This window comes from Podarcis filfolensis (assembly GCF_964270895.1).
Source record: "Podarcis filfolensis genome assembly, chromosome: 11".
Classification (NCBI taxonomy): Eukaryota; Metazoa; Chordata; class Lepidosauria; order Squamata; family Lacertidae; genus Podarcis; species Podarcis filfolensis.
Genome location: NC_139613.1, coordinates 56,886,571 through 56,905,996, shown reverse-complemented (window position 1 = coordinate 56,905,996; position 19,426 = coordinate 56,886,571). Strand labels below are relative to the sequence as shown.

Genomic DNA, 19,426 nt, shown 5'->3' with positions numbered 1-19,426 from the left:
TTAAAAAAAGTTATGCTGTTCTCCTCTTTAGACACATTTACACATCTTCCATCAGCTTGGGGTGGGGGGTGAGGGGAGAGATTTCAGTAACAACCCCCCCCACACACACACACAACCACCACCAAAGAAACAGATCTGCCTTGAGGCAGCAGAAAATGCATGCGATAAGGGAATAGCCATGAAGTGCAAAGGCGTATTTAGGATTTAGACGTCTTTGACTGGAGACTGTATAGGCAATGTGAAGGATGTGTGAAAAATCCAAAATAAAAGCACAAGAATAAGGAGGATAATATAAGAAAGCTTGCTTGAAAGTCACAACTGTCCACAAAAGAACATGGTAAAGATGGAGTTGACAGGGAGACATCAAAGAAGACTAGAGGCATCTCCATACTAGAGAGAAAAAAGGGGGAAAGAGTAACATGGAGTTGCCGTCATTTGTACTAGAGTAAAAGATCAGATAGGGACGTGGGTGGCGCTGTGGTCTAAACCACAGAGCCTAGGGCTTGCCAATCGGAAGCAAGATGAGCGCCGCAACCTCAGAGTCGTCAGCGACTGGACCTAACGGTCAGGGGTCCCTTTACCTTTACCTAGTTAACTAGTTCCATTAACACAGGAATATGGCGGGTGGCACTGTGGGTTAAACTATGACTTGCAGATCAGAAGGTCGGCGGTTCGAATCCCCGCAACGGGGTGAGCTCCCGTTCCTCGGTCCCTGCTCCTGCCAACCTAGCAGTTCGAAAGCACGTCAAAGTGCAAGTAGATAAATAGGTACCGCTCCAGCGGGAAGGTAAACAGTGTTTTCGTGCACTGCTCTGGTTCGCCAAAAGCGGCTTTGTCATGCTGGCCACATGACCTGGAAGCTGTCTGTGGACAAACGCTGGCTCCCTCTGCCTATAGAGTGAGATGAGCGCACAACCCCAGAGTCGTCTGCAACTAGACCTAATGGTCAGGGGTACCTTTACCTTTACCTTTACAAGATCAGATGGGCCAAGGGTGGTGAACCATTCTTGGAAATGCAATAGGCTTGTTGTTGTGGGGAAATTGCCTATTCAGAGTTGACCCAAGCCCACTTTGTTTGTTTCTCTCTAGAGGGAGAGGGAGAGGAAGAGCAGGGTCACACCTTGTAGCCCTGATCCTGCTATTATATGTCTACCTGCCATGGTGGTCCATGCATTGGATGGGGCGGACTTTGGTAATCTTTATGCACAATGAGCAGGATTGTAATTGTGAGAGGAGAATGACTGGAGAGGGCTTCTGTCGAAAGCAGGGTTTAAATCACTGCCTATCCTGCTACTGGGAACATATTTGCTGGGGTTACATTTATGAGGAGAATCTCTTGTTAACCTGTCAACAGCACAGTGCAAGCCATCAGACTTTGCTGCCACCATGTAAAATGAGCTGAAAGAACTGGGTATACCCTGCCAAAAAAAAAAAAGGCAAAACATTCACAAGGAAATAGTCTGCAGCCCCAACTGTGGCACTCCATTTCAGCCAGACCCCTTTCCAGACCTGAGAATTCAGACTCTCAGCCTGATTTTGGCACCAATTCACCATTACGTCAAGTTAGATGAAGTTCCACATGGAGTATATCATTATTTTTGCTCCTCTTCTGACTTTAGAATATGCCTTCGTTTTTACTTACCACATTGGGATAAATATCTACATGTGTAGCTAATTTTATATTATTATTTTTTAACTAAAGCCATTTTAAAGAGGATGACATTCAGTGTGACATTCGGGGTGACAGGCTTCTGGGTTAGAGTTGTCCTTGAACATGCTAGGGAATTTTTGGAAGTCAGCTATGAATTTCATTTGCAGGACCAGCTTTCAGCTCTTTCTTTTTGCCATGTTCCACAAACATTTCAAATGCGTATCTCAGTTCAAATGGGTACACTCTGCATTGACTCCAACTATCCCAACCTACCAGAAACAACTTTAAGTTCTTATGCTGGGAAGCCTTTTCAAAGTTTCATGCATATGATTGTGGCCAGTGGTCCTACTTTACAGAGGGCAGTCCTCTCTTTGAAGCACTATCTAGTTCAAATCTGGTTTAAAATTTAAATCAGGGCAGTTTAATCTGGCTTGCTTATTTAACTTATATGCAGAATTCATCATGCGAAAGGCTGGACTGGATGAATCCCAAACCAGAATTAAGATTGCCGGAAGAAATATCAACAACCTCAGATATGCAGATGACACAACCTTGATGGCAGAAAGGGAGGAGGAATTAAAGAACCTCTTAACAAGGGTGAAAGAGGAGAGAGCAAAATATGGTCTGAAGCTCAACATCAAAAAAACTAAGATCATGGCCACTGGGCCCATCACCTCCTGGCAAATAGAAGGGGAAGAAATGGAGGCAGTGAGAAATTTTACTTTCTTGGGCTCCATGATCACTGCAGATGGTGACAGCAGTCACGAAATTAAAAGACGCCTGCTTCTTGGGAGAAAAGCAATGACAAACCTAGACAGCATCCTAAAAAGCAGAGACATCACCTTGCCAACAAAGGTCCGTATAGTTTAAGCTATGGTTTTCCCAGTAGTGAAGTATGGAAGTGAGAGCTGGACCACAAAGAAGGCTGATCACAGAAAAATGGATGCTTTTGAATTCTGGTGCTGGAGGAGACTCTTGAGAGTCCCATGGACTGCAAGAAGATCAAACCTCTCCATTCTGAAGGAAATCAGCCCTGAGTGCTCACTGGAAGGTTGGAGCTGAGGCTCCAATACTTTGGCCACCTCATGAGAAGAAGACTCCCTGGGAAAGACCCTGATGTTGGGAAAGATGGAGGGCACAAGGAAAAGGGGACGACAGAGGACGAGATGGTTGGATAGTGTTCTCGAGGCTACGAACATGAGTTTGAACAAACTGCGGGAGGAAGTGGAAGACAGGAGTGCCTGGCGTGCTCTGGTCCTTGGAGTCATGAGGAGTCGGAAACAACTAAACAACTAAACAACAAGAAGTGTCCACTCCTAATCCATTTACAAGAATTGTGGTAGAATCATCCTTTCACAAGCAAAGAGCTGCACTCGCCACAGGGTTGTGTATACCTTCTCATCTCATCTTATCATCACGATGCATAGAGGCCAGACAGGAAGTGGCGAACAAAATTGTGGACAATGAATTAACATACATCTAAACCAGTGCTTTTTTTCTGGGTGTACTCCAGGGTGTACAGTACCAGCATCTTTTTTCTAGAACAAAAGCACTGATTTAAAAGTGTGGCACATCCTGTGACAACTTCATGCTGAGCACCGACACCTTTTTAAATAGAAGAAAAGCACTGATCTACACTGTGGAAAAACAAATCCACACTAAATAGTCTCCTTGAGGAAGAAAAGCCATACTGGTTCTCAAGTCATAACCCACCCTTATTATCCATCAACAGAGTTGCCACATGGCATGCTAGTCTCTGACCTAATTTAGCAGAGGGTTGTCTCGTGAGACTGCTTTTTAGTGGCTCTGAGGAGGAGGCAGGAGAGAGAGGGACCGGGGCTGAAATTCTGCCATATGCCATAACATATGTACAGTCAGCTTACACTGAACTGAATTTATGTCAACATGTGGCCTTCCCATTTAAGCATATCATGACAAATCCCAACCTCAGTTACACCCTCTGCAACCACATTGCCTTAGAAACGCAAACCACTGGGAAAGATTTGGGCTATAATAGCCCGTAGACGCTGCCAAACGATAAAAGTATTTTAAATATAAATTCAAATATTCTTCACAAACCCCCAGTCTCTCCCTCTCTCCCTTCCCCCATGCTGTTTCTCTCGCACACAAGCACAGCATGTCAAACCAAGTACATTTTCAACCGGCTTGCGTATGACTCTTTAAACATGACCCAGACTGAATCACTTTGGGATTTGGAAACGAAGCCATGGGGCCGCTTATGAGATAGAGTTTGGGCTCTGGAAATAACTATTTGCTCACCAGAAGAAGAAGAAGAAGATATCCCGCCTTTCACTCCCCTTCAGGAGTCTCAAAGCGGCTAACATTCTCCTTTCTCTTCCTCACCAGCCTGTTTTGAGTGTAAGAAGAGGGAGACAGAAAGTAAGTGTAAGCAGTAAGGACAAAGTAGGATACATGGAAGATTATGGTGAGTGGAGGGGTAAAAAGCCCACACGGTTTTGTTCCAGGACACTTAGTCCACTGCTGGGCACAAAATGATTCCTCAAGAAGCCACCTCAGATCAGAGACAGCCTCACTGTTAGACGACGGAGGGCACTTCAGGCAGCAGTTGCTAAGGGATGGAGAGTAGTGGCAAAGTGTTGGAAGACAGGACTGTGTGAGTTACATCACCTGCCCTGTCCTGCTAGGCAGCTGCACTCAGGTGAGCTGGAGGACACTGCCCCATTGCTAATGTTGAAATAAGGTTCAACAGGAGCTCAGTCTTTTTATTTGCCTTGGGTAGGAACTGTAATGGTTCTAGGGGTTGCTCATGCGTAAGTTGCCGCCACTCCTGGCTAGGTTACCTGGTTAAACCCTTTCTGTCTGGACAGCCCTTCACTTCGTGGCTGTTTCAGTCGCTGGCAGAATCCGTCAGTGGGCGTTTCTTGAACTTCTTCCAGCAAAGAAGTTCTTTGACGCCAAGTCTCCGCCTACTCTCCCTGCGCGGAAGTCTTCTGCGCAGGGTGGGTGTGGGTAGCGGAGGACCCGTGCTCTCCCCGCTGGTCTCCTGCAAGGAGTCCTGGAGCCCCCTCGCCGATTCCCCCATCTGCCCCCCTTCACCCCTGGTGTTACGCTGATTTCCTTCCCCAGCAGATGGGCTGCCTCTCTCCCTGCTGGGCCCCTCTCCAGCATCGCTCTGGAGCCTTGCCTCCGCCTCTCGCTCCGATGTCAGTTCCCTGACAGGAACATATTTTGGTCTGGCCTTCCCTGTGAACCTGTTGGAGGGCAGGATGTAAACAATGTTATAGCTCTCACTGAGACCATTTACCAGCCATGGATAAGCCATAATGGAAAGATGCAGGAACACAATGAAGACGAGAAGCAAAAATCCTACACCCACTTTCTATCTATAGCTTGCTAAAATTGCAGAAAACAAACACCATCATCTTTGTGAGAAATGGGTCTGGATAATAGTGTAGCTTTATGAATGTGAAGACTCCACACCCTGACAAATCTGAGGGAGAAGAAGACAAGCTGCCTCTACATATGTTACAGCATATGGCAGAAATTCAGAACCACTCAGTCTAAGTTATTCTTTGTCCTCAGAGTCAACAAATGTCTGTGTTAAATTAGGTCAGGGTCTGGGCGAATCTTTGTTTGCTCCAGCACCAATTAACTGGAGGTAAAAAATGATAAACCATGGGTGACTAAATTAGGTATTTCAGCAACAGAAATGATTTAAAGTAGATTTATGGGGTATATACCACAGTTTGGTATATAACTGTGACCAAAATTTCAATGCAAGTTTTAAGAGTTTGGCCTCAATTCCCATGATGTTGAGGGAAGCTCCTTTGTTCTTTTAAAGGGGTGTTACATTCAATAACTTGATCTGAAAATATTTAATATGTGCCTTCCATAGTTCCAGTTACAGATAGGTAGCCGTGTTGGTCTGCCCAGAGAGAACTTGCTGCAAGACAGACCCAAAAAAGAAAATAACAGAACACCTCTAGTCATCATATACAGCTCCCAAGTTAAAACAGTACAACGCATCATCAGAGATCTACAACCTCTCCTGGACAATGACAGTTCTCTTTCTCAAGCTCTGGGAGGAAGACCTTTCATTGCCTACAGACAGCCACCCAATCTTAAACAACTCCTAACCCACAATAATACTACAACCAGACGTAACACGGACACTGGCACCAGAGCCTGCAATAAACCCAGATGCCAACTTTGCTGCCACATACACCCGGACAACACCATTACTGGCCCCAACAACATCACACATACCATCTCAGGACTATTTAATTGCTCATCGTCTAACATTGTATATGCCATCAAATGCCAACAGTGTCCTTCAGCTCTCTATATTGGACAAACAGGCCAAACCTTACGCCAAAGAATAAACGGACATAAATCGGACATCAAGAATCACAAGATAGAGAAACCAGTAGGAGAACACTTCAATCTCCCAGGACATTCTATACAAGATCTCAAAGTAGCTGTATTACTACAAAGGAATTTCAGAAATAGACTGGAAAGAGAAGCTGCTGAATTGCAACTCATTACCAAACTTAAAACCATGGAGAGACCTGGTCTGAACAAAGACATTGGATTCTTATCTCATTATACATGACAAAGCCATTTTTCACCTTCTCACCCCTTGCTTTTTCCTGTAAGACCTATTGCAGTCGTTAAGAGTCGTCAACAGGCTCATCACAGCTATCTGCCAATCACCCATTCCCACCACCCTTCTGAGTAATACCCCTCCCCACCTTCTCACTATATAGAAGGATCTGGCAACTTCTGTTTCAGTGTATCTGAAGAAGTGTGCATGCACACAAAAGCTCATACCAAGAACTAACTTAGTTGGTCTTTAAGGTGCTACTGGAAGGAAAAAAATTTTTTTATTTAATATGTGTTTGACTAAATAGTTACAGCTTTTAAGATTTTGTTGAGTGCTTTGGTTGCTCCTGGACTATTTTGCATAGGAGCTTTATCATCATTAGAAGTACCAAGTACCAACCTTTTCATTTACCGTAGTTTATGTATTTTGTAATGATTACATATATTCCAATGGTGATCTGAATATATATCATCATTATGATTGCTGTGGCACATTTAAAGAGTATTTAATATACCTTGTTCTATCTCAGAATAACGATATTTTTATGATATTCAACCTCACTAACCTAGATAGCACCTTTGCACCACCAGCTGTCTCTATTTCATCTCAAACTTACTTAAGGTTGCTCAATGGTCCTTAATAAGAAGAGTTACCGTATTTTTCGCCCCATAGGATGCACCGGCCCATAGGACGCACCTAGTTTTTAGGGGGGGAAATAAAGGGGGAAAATTATTTTCCCCCCCAGGTGCGCTGCGCTAAGCCCGAAGCTTGGGGCGTGCGGAGCTCAGCGCGCCCCAAGCTTCTGGGTGCTGGCAAGGTCTCCGCTAGCCCTGGGAGAGCTGGGTCTCCCACGGCTAGCGGATAGCTTCCTGAAGCCTGGAGAGCGAGAGGGGTCAGTGCGCACCGACCCCCCCCCTCGCTCTCCAGGCTTCAGCGAAAGCCTGCATTCGCCCCATAGGACGCACACACATTTCCCCTTCATTTTTGGAGGGGAAAAAGTGTGTCTTATAGGGCAAAAAATACAGTATGTCTAATGCTCGTACTGCCAAAGTTAGAAACTTCCTGGCAAACATTACAGATGCCCTTTTCACATGTCTGTGAGACATCCCAACATTTTCTATTTTAGGCCAACATTGAGACCTACAGATTTTCTCAATGGATTTTTTTAAAAAAATCCATTTAACTGGACCATCTGAACAAATGCAGTTGGCCCCTAGTACACGCAAAGAAATAAAAAATACTAAGGACAATAAAATACACAAGTAAAGTGACCAACGAAGGCATTAACTAAGTGACTTTACATGACTATGAATACTCATTTCTTTTTTAAAAAATAGGTGGAGATTAGCAAAGGTTCTTGGATTGTGAGAGTAATGCACAGGTCACAGTCAAATTTAAAAAGCTAGAAGCCTCATTTTACATTATGTAGAGCTTCAAAAAACTAAAATTACTTCACCAAATACTTAAAATACTTAGTCAAGTATGTTTCCTAGGAAATGAATCCGGTCTGGTTGAAGCAGCAGTAGGTATAGTACGAAGAATCCTCAGAGTGGAAAAAAAATATTTACAGAGAGTGAGGAGCAAAGCTGCCTTTCAAGCCCCTCATTTCCTCCCACCTCCCCTGTTTTATAGATGGATTTTCTGCAGATGCTGGTCCTTTGTGCTACTTTAGAGGCACACTGGAGGCTATTCAAAATTTTATGTTCGCAGACACAAAAAAAATCAGTTTTCTAAGACCTGAGGTTACAATAAATATTATCTTTCCAAACTCTACACCACAAAAGCAAGCTGCAAACATCAGCTGCTTCACGGAAGCAGTGATTTAAGGGTTTGTACTACAGTGTTCACTTCTCATAAGCCCCTTTCACATGTTAATCCTGTGATGGCAATCCATAGGTTTACAGGGAAGTGGATTGACTTTTAGTAGATCACAATGAGGGAGCTGCTCTGCTATGTGTTAAACCTGGACCCATAATTAAGTCATCTATAAATGATATAGCAAGACCTTTGGCCTTGATCCTGAGGTCACATGGATCCTTCCTGTGGCCAAAAAATGAGTGTGGTCTTCTGCAGGAGAAAAGCTTATGCACCCAGGCCTCAATGTGCATATGCTTCCACAGGAGCTAGAACCCTGTGTGCATAAAGGTGGACTCACCAAGACTTTTCCTTCCAGATGTTCATGTTCAGCGTGTGGAAGGAAGCTGCACAACATCAGGGCCAGCTCTGTCATTCTACTGTGCCTTAACTTACGAAGTGTTTAAGTATAGTGCATTATAATTGCTGAGTTTCAAAACTAGTAAAAGTAGATTTGTACCAGGAAGAGACTCCATGCCATCTGAAGATAACATACAGGAAGAGAAGGAAAACTCCTAGTGCAGTATGCACAGTGGAGCCCATGGGTTCAGAGAGCTCTCTGGAAAGATAGCCATGGACTTTGATTTTATATGCCATGTGTGCTGAAGTTTGTCTTTCTCTAGGCGAAAGCCCATGATTGTACATCAAAGTACTAGAACTGTCACAAACTGCATGTCATAGAGCAACCATAGGGAATCTCTTCCCCTGTCTGATGGAAGCAGCAGAAAATATCTTCTCTGATTTTGTTTTTGACAGGATGGCTTCTCTGACAGTAGTTCCAGTATAAGAAAGGCTTGATCAGATTGCACATAATTGATTTAATGTCATATTTTCCCAATGTACTGCGAAAAAAATATTGTATATAAGAAAACACTAGGCCTCTTTTAAAAACAGATGGGTCAAAATAATTGAACTCATTATTTTTTATTTTAAAAAGATGAACCAGAAATAATGCCATTTATTACTGTTAAATTAGGCCTAAGTTTCTTTCAGATCACATGCAACCATAATGCATGCATGCATGCACGCACACACACACACACACACACACACACACACTCTTCCCTTTATGAATTTTGTATTATTGTAATATTGAGTGAGGGAACCTCCATGGTGCACTGAATATACACTTTATAGAGTCTAAAGCATTTCATGGCAGCGACTCTTCTTCAGGCACACTGATTAATAAAAAAATTCTCAATTTATAAGTCTTTGAGGCAGTATTGAAGACTTATTTGTTCCATCACGGCTGTGAAGACTCAAAATAATAGGCTCAACACCATACCTCTTCAGTATATCTTTGAGGTTTCCTTTCTCATAATTCTGGGTTGGTGCCTTGTCTCTTTACCTTCCTCTTACATGATTTGATCTCCAGAGGCTCAGGTTAGGTAAGGGTTCATTAGAAAGCCTACAGTAAACATAGTAAATAAAGACCAATCACCTAGCGAGGTATATTTGGCTAAATAATGGTGTGAATGCATGAAGGCCACCACTGAAACAACAGAAAGCATGGTGGATACAAGACCTATGGTGGCAGCAGAGGGGGGCTCTGAGTCTATCAGATGTGCCAGCCTCGAAGCAGAGCCACAAAAATGATGGTCAAACCACCCCATCTTCTGTCCCGGTGGCTGCTGCTGCTGCTGCTGCTTCTTCTTCTTCTTCTTCTTCTTCTTCTTCTTCTTCTTCTTCTTCTTCTTCTTCTTCTTCTGGCGCTCGCTCGTAGCTGAGTAAGATTGTCTTCCATAAACACGGTTTTAACAACGAGTCCCTAAGTGACTGTAGAGTTGTGGTGCTCCACTGCTCAGCTCCCAGCTGATGTTTAGAATTGCTCTTTTGGGTTGCAACCCTATATACATTTACTAGGAAGTAAGTTCCACTGACTTCAACAGCCTTATACTTGTCATACCTATGCATGTCTTTTCAGATTTTATTTAATCTGTTCAGAGCAGAGCTGGCCCAGCCATTAGGCAGAGTGAGGCCACTGCCTCAGGTGGCAGAAGTTCCCAAGATGAGACCCCACAGCCCCCCATCTCTGTCAGTGGCGAAGAAGCAGTGTCATCATCAGTGCCGATTTCAGTAAATTGTGTCCATTTGGGGTGAGATCTTGCCTGAAATTGACACCATCTTTCCCAGCGGCTGATGAGACAGGGGAGATGGTGGTGGCACTGGCAGGGTGTGGTGGTGGCGGGAGTGGTCGCAGCAGCAGGGCAGAGAGGCATTTCCTGTTTCATCTCCTGTGGTGGAAAGGGACGTGTCACCCCTGATTCAGGGTCTGTTGAATCCCACACCTGCTTACCTTCGAGTATGTCCAACTAAACTCAGTGGTGCTTACTTCTAACTGGATGTACACAGGGCTGTGCTATGAGGGTCCTAGATTGTGCTCATATTGTTACATCTGAAAAGTCATCACTATTGCCCAAAACACCTTTATTTTTGTGTTTCTATTTACTTTTCTGCCTTACTTTAGTGTCCACTGCAACTACTTATAACTCTTGTAAAATCTAAAGCTAGTCTGTTTTCTTTTCTTTCTTTTCTTAAAAAATGTTGCTCCCCAAAGCTGTAAAGGCTCTGGTGCTTTTTGTAAGGCTCCGGTGCAATTGACTTGCAGGGAGGGGGCACAGGATCAAGCAGTTCATTTAAAAAAACATTGCCTATATCTTATTTAACAAAAGTTTAATCGCGGGTTTAAAAAAAATGGGAAGGAAAGAATAGATCTGTTTGCCTTGAGAAGTTTTGGTTTTCCTGATTGAACAGACAGAGAGCTTCTATGGCTGGGGGCTACTTTGTTCCTCTGACAGTGGCTACTGAGGAACCTTGGAACATAAATACATTCAATAAGCCAATAATTCTGCCTGCATTTGCTGCTGCTCTTGAGGGTATCTCCATGCTGGCAAACAGAAGGGTAATGGGAATTAGAAGGAGGGGGGAAAGAGTAATAAAAATATAAATCACAAAAGGAAGGAAATCCATTTGGTCCTTGGCAGAGGAGACACCGCTCAGCTAATCCATGCTGAGTGCAATCCAATACTCCTTTATATAATCCTGTGCTCGTGGAAGAAAATTAAAGTTTAATGCAATAACAGCTGACCCAAATCACTTTTGTTGCCCAGAAGCAGATTAAAGAATAGTTAAAAATCATACAAATCTAATTTCTTCAATTTTAAAAAACTTCACTCTGTAGCATCCTGATTCTTTAATCCATACCATCAGGTTTTGATTATTATTAAGCATATATTACCCATGCAAGACAGAGGAGAAGGGGGAGGGAGAGGAGAGAGGGAGCAACAGCCAAGATATGATTTCTGCACAAATGGTACACCCTAAAGCTCTTTGGAAATCTGTTCCTTTTATCATAGGTGTATATACAGGACTCATTTTCTACCCCATCTGTGCCCGTGATATCTCCTTTTAAAAACTGTTTAATTTACTGAAATAGTATACAGTCTTTGGAAGCTACCCTTGCGAATCATAGATCACTGATAAATAGGATATGAATAACTTATGTCTGGGTGATATCTAATTAAGTCAGGGTTGGAGAACCTCCACCCCAGGGCTCAATGTGGCCCTCCAGGTTTCTCTATCTGGCCCTCAGAACTCTCCCCAGCAGTAGTGTAGCATGGGCGGGGTGAGGGGAGCAGTGGCCACAGGCTCAGAATTCTGAGGGGCACAACCTGAGACCACGTGGCTGCCACCTTCTGGAGCCATGGAGAGGCAAGCTGCGCCTGGGCCAAGCCTCTGGGGCTGCGGTGGCACCTGCTTCTCCTTGCAGCTGGTGAACAGATGCCCGCCCATGTGTGTAACTCTAGCCAACCAGAGCGTGGATTTTCCCGACCCATGTCAGTCGTTCCCTGGGGCCTCCCTTCTGGCATGTGTCCTTAGGTGAGGTATGGAGCCACCCAATCATGCAGGATCCACCAGCACTCATCCTTGAGGTGCACAGCCAATGAGAGGCAGCTGCACTTGGCACCTCGACCTGCTCTCCACTGCCCTCTTACTAGACCTGCTGCTGCTGTGACTCTGGCACTGCTGGGATGCTGCCAAGCCTACCAAAGAGTGCCAGCCACTGCTCCTGATAGGATCTGACTGAGCTGAGAGGGCGAACGTGGTGACCTCCATGAGGAATAGGCACTGCAGGGGCTCAGGGAATGAAGTCTGTCTGTTGTCTCCCATACAACACCTGCAATAAGGTTAGGGGGCACAATCCTTGTCTTGCCCCGGGAGCTGGCAACGCAGCTATTCCACTGCTCCCCAGGCTACACTCCTCACTGCCCCCCAAGTGTTTTTGCTTGACTAGAATGCTTGACTTGAACTCTGATTATGCCTCTGGTTTCCTTAGATGGAAGACAGAGAGGGTGAGTGTGTGTTTATAGAAATGAGCCTACTACACAAAGATAAACTTTACATTTGTTGCTTTTGCCTCAGGCCATGCCCACCTTGTGGATCTTGAAAGATTGCCCAGGAACCTGATTTTCAAGGGGAGTGCAACCCCACCCCAAGCAGGCTAAATCCCAGCACCCTGAACTGCCTCCCAACTGACAACGAGGCCCATCTGTCTTGTCTGGTTAAGTTTCCATTTTTTCATCCTCCTCCAGTCCATTTTCAATGCCAGACATTGATTCAGAACATCAGCAGTTGGTGATGGAAAGGAGTAATAAGAGTTGAGTGTTATCCACATACTGATGACACTAAGCTCCAAAGGCCTGGAGAGCCTCCCGCAGTGCGCAGGCCACAGGATTGGCCTTTGCTATATGAAAAGAAGATCATTATGTACCAGAGGAGATCTATGCAAATAGCATCAACCCAGCTCTCCCCATTTCAGGCTGCAGCTCAGGGCAACTTGACATCAGCCGAGCTATTTACTCATTGGCAAGTCTGAAAGTACAGCCTATAAATCAAGCTGCATTAGATTACTCACAGCACCCTGTGGAAAATCTAAGTGAAACTGCATGTGTAAATGTAGGGAGTGGGAAAAGCTTCTGTCTCTTGCCACTCCCACCCAACAGTGGTCATAGAGCAACCACATCCTTTATTAGCCTTGAAGAACAGTTATTGTTTCAATCTGTTCCAATGACTCTGAATCAGCCAGCAGTGGCAGCAATGCTCAATGTACAAGTCTCCTGAGTGTCACTGGATCCCAAAGCCAGTTCCTGGTGCATTTGGCCACTTATGCTGCCGGCTTCCTGGGCAGGCTGGAAAATATATTAAACACAGTTGTAGAGAGTCCCAGTTCCCTGCTCTCTCCCTGTCTAATCCCTTTGCAGGCTTCCAAGCTTAAACTGCAAATGTCATCACCACGAACGCAGTAGTTGAATCCAACAGGTGGGGTAATAAAACATGACATTTCCAGCCAGTTTAATTGTACAGGGTGTGATGGGATAGCTTTTCAGTACAAACAGGGGTTTAGTTTATGTCTGTGACAAGGCCACAGACCTACTCCTCTACCATGTAGCCACATGATCTAGGGTGTTAAGTTCCCACCTGCAATATACTTTATGACCTTTCAGGTGATGAAACTTCTGACCTATAGCATTCTCATCTTTGCTGGTTCAGCTGTTGGGTGGTGACAACTCGCTAGACTCTGTGCTGGGGCTAACTGTGATTTACTGCACATTAGAATTAAAGCATTAGCATGAGATTCCTGTCCACCCAACCCTAAAGGGCTTTGGCCGCCGTACAACTGACTCTCTAGAGGAAATTACAACAAGCCAGGATTTGCTGTGAGCCTATTGCCGCCTAGTGCCAAAACAGTTCATAAATTTAACTGCAGTGCATATCTACCATGTGTTGTGTTCTCTCTTCCCCACCTCCCGCTGCCCCCCCCTCCCGCAGCCCTCTTTCAGATATTATGACAGTTTCACAGCCTCTCTGAAGGCTGCCTTTAACAAACAAAATGTTCTGGTTTCAAAAATAAATATACGGCGTCTGTACAGAGCTGCTTTTTAAACACTGATATTAAATATGAAACAGCTATTAATCTGGAAAAGCAAAGATGATGTGCAGAAACTCCATGATCAGCAACACAATAGTTCTCAGCAGCCAAGGAAATTGATTCCTTCATCGTATGAACCTCTGATGGAATAGTATCTGCAGGAGGGGCTCTTCTTCAAAGCACAGTGACTGGTTATAAAAAGAGGTTCAACAATCTCTAGGTATCCAGGCACCCATTTGTAGAGGACTTTGTATATCAGCACCTTGCACTTAGGCTGGTAGCCGATTGGGAGCCAGTGCCAGTTGGTTTAAACTTAACCTCTGGTTTGACCCTCAGGCAGGGGGTCTCACAACATTTCAAGCTAAGTAGTAAAGACAAGATGGACAATCCAGATTGCCAAAACCATGGCTGCTTCACTTATCTCATTAAGCTCCCCTAATATACCTTTGATGAGGGGGAGCCATTCCAGAGCATCTTCTTTGCCTGACTCAAGGCTTTTCATACAAGAATAGGGTACAAGGGTGCCAGCATGAAAAAATATATTGGGGGGAGGTAAACAATTTGCAAAACAATCACAAGACATGGTATGTGCACACCATTTGAATGGCAAGCCCATCAACTTTGGGGGGTGGCCCCCTCAAATATTTTTTTGGGGGGGGGGCGAAGAGGCCTCCATCCTAGGAGTTGGCTCCTATGATAGGGAGCCAATTTCTATCAAGCCCACTTCAGTTTTCAAACATTCTGAAGCTTCTTGAGCCGGGAAGGGCTTCTGTCCAATCAGAGAATTCTACTTAACCTAAGCAATCTTTTTCTCTATCCTTTTTTTTTTTAAAAAAAAGGGGGGGAGGCTGAAAGTATCATTTTCGGTATTCTGCTTTCATAACAATATAACAGTTGGTGGAAAGGCTGCTTTGTAGAACAATTCTATGCAGCTATCTTCATAATACTATAATATTAAGCCTTTTTGGTTTAAGCAAAAGCCCAACATGTACAATAGAATGTGATTATTCACCCACCACTATTGTCCTTAGAATCTATTAGAAGGTTGAAATTTATGCCATTTTTAAAGAAAGGCTGATGGTTGGACACTGCGGTCTACAGGACTGTGACAGCACCTGCTGTTCAGAAGTATTCAGGCGCACTGTAAAATTGCTTTGCTTCTCTGAAGTGTCTCTTGTCTAATAATTCTATGCCAGAGCTTAGAAAAATCTTAATAGACTAGGGACACTGGAATGTGGGTTGGAGGGCATGTCCATTGTTTTCTGGTACAGCACGTTTTAGTTACAGTGTGTCTGGTTGACAACTGCAAGCATCTTTCAAAGCCCATTGGTCACAATTTGGAGTAGACCAAGGTCACATTCACACCATGCATTCAAAGCACTTGAGATACCACTTTGAGCTGTCATAGTTCCCCCCATGGAATTTGAGGAGCTGTAGCTTGATAAGTGCGCTGAGAGTTTTATTCATTTCACAGAGCTACAGTTCCCAGAGTTCTTTGGGAAGGAAGATTTGATAAACTACAGCTCCCAGAATTATTTGAGGGTAGCCGTGTGTGGGTAAAGAGGTATCCTAGAGTTTGTAATGTATGGTGTGAAGGTGGCCCAAGTGAATGTTTAAGAAAGAATTCTCCAAATTCTCCAAAAGAGCAAGCACCAAGCACTGCCTGTACTGTCTTCAGCCTTCACTACCGCTTTGACCCTCCTCCTCTCTCCCAAATGAAATTTACAAGGAGATGGAGCTCAATGGCAGGGAAGGCTGGATACAGCATGTTTTCATTTAAAGTATTCTCAGCAACCATCCTCAGAAATTCACACCTCCACTTAGGAAAAACTATAGATCCCAGCATTCTTTCTCCTGGATCTTTCCAAACCCCTCAATTGTTGTTTTTGAGCCTCCCAATTCCAAAGGTCAGCACCATCCATCTCTCAAATTTCCACAAAAAATCCAGTGTTAGGCATTGATATCAACATCCAGCAGGCTTATTTAGCTTAGACACTTAAAATAATCAAATCAATGCTTAAAAATCATAAAAATTATTTACACAATTACTGGGGGAAAGCCTGTTCCTTCTCATTACCTAGCTGTCCTTTTCTGATATATAGATAGGGGTATTCCCTCAATTACTCATCTTTAAATAAATCCCTACGCTTAGTACAGTTATCTGTCTTTACTAATCAAAGTCAGCAAACAATGAGCAAAGAGGATATAGAATTGCTACCCGGAAAATCTCAGAAGGTGCAAAAAGCCCCTTTTTTCTTAAAAAAAATATCAAAAGGGTCTCAGGCATGTAAAACAATAAATGACAAAAATTACATGCCACTTTCTACCCTCTCTAAATTGAGTTGCACTCTAGGGTTTTCCTTCTCTTAAAAGGAAAAAAAAAACTTAAAATATTTAATATCGGTGGCAAGTTTCATCTTGATGTTAACAACTTATCTGGCTGAGCCACTATTGCCAAGTATTTTGCTTCCTGATCCCACTAAAAATAAATCAATGGAAATGTTGCCATTGGCTGCAAAAGGAACTGGTTAGGCCCCCAAAGCCTGCTACAATAGTAAGTGTTCTTGCGGACTGGCTTCTGTGTGTCCAATCGGAATTGTTATGAATGGCCCTTTCAAAGCTTGATTGATGGGTCAGGACATGCCTGCCTTGTTACTACACAAATGAGGAACAAGGTTGATGGAATTCTAAAGAAAGCAATCCCTTATTGAAAGCCTGCTAACAGGGCAGCTATTTACTACAGCTCAGTCAAGCAGCCCCTATTCACAGGAGCAAAGCCAGGAAGACAAAAGAAATTACACGTTCATGGCTCTCAGGCAAAAGCCATCGCCAAGCCATCTCGGGGGCAGGATGAAGCCATTAAACAATGAGACATACCAGAGCAATTATGGTAATCACTTAGCCTGTTTGAAGGCAGGAGAGAACAGAAGATCTGTGCCATCACATCACTTACTTACTAGCAACCTTCTGTTGTTTTTACCATTCTCTTTCCCTGGCCCCCCGTTGAAATTCTGGGTTTTGTGAGATTTTTGAGTTGTCTTGCCAGGTTTAGTCGCACAACGGTACGCAAATTTGCTAGCAATCAGAAAAGGTAACCACTTAGGATATGATTGCTGCTTTAAAATCCCTTATCACTCAACTCACCCATGATGGAAGGCAGTCCTCTGTATGCTCTGGCCACACACAAAGATGAGCTGCACCAGGCCTGCCCCCCCCCCTTTCCGCTTCCCCACAGCTGCAGTAACATGGTAGCACACTTGGCTCACGGCGTGGCCAGATCCTGCAAACAAACAACTCCCCACACAGTGTGAGCTGCCATGTGGGTCATTTTTTAAGCAGCAACTCCCAACTGTTTTGACCCTGAATTCTGGCAGCAGAATGATATGGCTTGATTGCATCTTTGGGCCTATATTGTTTTAGGAAGTGCAGTCCAAACACTGGAGCTACATGTTATTCTGCTTTCAAAAGACCCTGCTGTTTCTGATTTCATTATGAAAACTCCCCGTCCAACTAGAGTTTTTCAGACTGTTTTCCTTATGGCATGCCAGGAAAGAACAGCTGTAGGTCAATACATACAATGCTTCATCAAAATTTAAGCAATCCAGGACCATAAATTTTTAAACTGGCTTGATTAACTTCGCAGTGAGAGGAAAATTCCTGAAAGAGCTCAAAGGCAGCTCCTAACAAACATCCATCAACAGGAGCATCTTATTGCCACTGACCTGGGAGAACATTAGCTTTGAAATACCCCCAAATGGTATAGGTTCTCAATTTGGGCTATTCTGGGCGACCCATGTTCACCTTTTCTGCATCTAACACCATGTGACATGAGAAAACACAAGCCACAGCTGCAAAGGATAAATCAGAAACACACGCAGAGAGCAAGGCTGATTCTTCCTTTGCAGCTCAAATTCAGTGGGTTTTTTTGAATTTTGCGCCTTTTTGGTCACACTGCACAGTGACGAGAAAGGGGACCAGATTCAAAAAGCACAAAACTCAAGCCACAGATGCAAAGGAAGAACTGGAGGCACTATCTAAGTCTGCTCCCAATGCTTCCTCAGCAGCTATGGTTTGAACGTGTAACGCCTGCTATCATATCATAGAATCATAGAATCATAGAGTTGGAAGAGACCACAAGGGCCATCGAGTCCAACCCCCTGCCAAGCAGGAAACAGCATATGTTGCTAGGTGATTGACAGGTAAGCCCATGAAGGGTTGCCCACCTTGGGATCCAGCCCTTCAAACCAAGGTGGTTGCCCACTCTTTCAGACATTTTTCATGCTTGTTTTCAGCCATTGATTCCCTCGTCGACTGCTGCTGCTTTGGAGCCATTGTTTTTTTTAAAAAAAATAACTTGAAAGGGATTTCATGATCCCAGCCAATCAGGGATCACCTAGAAAACATAATGATGTCATGGCCTTGTGTAGATAAATCAGATGTGGCAATGTACTAATGTTACCAAGGGTAAACTGCTGAACTCACGCATCTGCTTCTCTCACCTTGACATGCTGAAAATGAGGTTTCTACAGACTTCCTACCCCTCAAATTTAGCTCCTGAATTCTTACCGGAATTGGCTACTAGCACACAGTCACCCTTATTAGTCTGAGCAGTTTTTAATGAAATAATTAAACAAATGGGTGTTACTTACCCTCTTCTCACACATCTGCTTAACTCACCTTGACACTTTATCAGTTAGGGCTCCTCATAGCATGTGGGTTCTCTTTAAGCCCTATTGGGAAATGCAGAGCAGAATCAAAATGGACAGTTGTCTTAAAAGTGATCAGAAGCAGGGGCATACGAAGGGGGGCCCGGGGGAGGTGCACACAGGGTGCCACCCTGGAGAGGGTGACAAGATGGCCTGCTGCCTCCCCCGCAGCTGTGGAGTGGCTGTGGGTGCCAGTGCAGCATCCATATGGGCTGCTGCGCATGCACCGTCTGTACGGGCACCCCGCGTGCGAGCTCCGCACCGGGTGCCGGACAGGCTTCCTCCACCCCTGATCAGAAGTGGCGAACCTCTGTCATTCTGAGCACCACATTTATTCATGGGCAACCTTCTGGAGACAGCATGCTGGTAGTAGGCAGGGCCAGAGGTTAAAAAAAAAGCCAGTGGGGCAACAGATACAACTCTTATCCTTTGTACAGCCCAACAAAAGTAAGAGGTGCCTCTTTCTATCCTCCATCCAGGAAAGCAGGAGGAACCGCCTCAATTCAAGGACACACTCCAGCCAGGCATGGAGCAGAACCAACGAGGAGGCATTTGCCTGGAAAAGTCCCGAGGGTCCTGGAGAGGCCATGGAGAGCTGCATTTGGACACCGGGTCTAAGGTTCCCCACCCCGTCTTAAAGTATTAATATTAAATGACTTGGGCAGGAATCCTGTTCAGCTACCTGCTGAATCTAATGAAGT

General features: G+C 44.3%; 1 long non-coding RNA gene across 1 annotated transcript in view; it reads right to left on the bottom strand.

Moving 5' to 3' along the window:
* Positions 1-19,426, bottom strand: part of LOC310745108 — a 71,938-nt gene that overhangs the window by 23,229 nt on the left and 29,283 nt on the right. The window contains exon 6 of the long non-coding RNA XR_014539941.1: positions 9,376-9,498. This is a non-coding gene — a long non-coding RNA (uncharacterized lncRNA). The remainder of the gene's footprint in view (positions 1-9,375; positions 9,499-19,426) is intronic.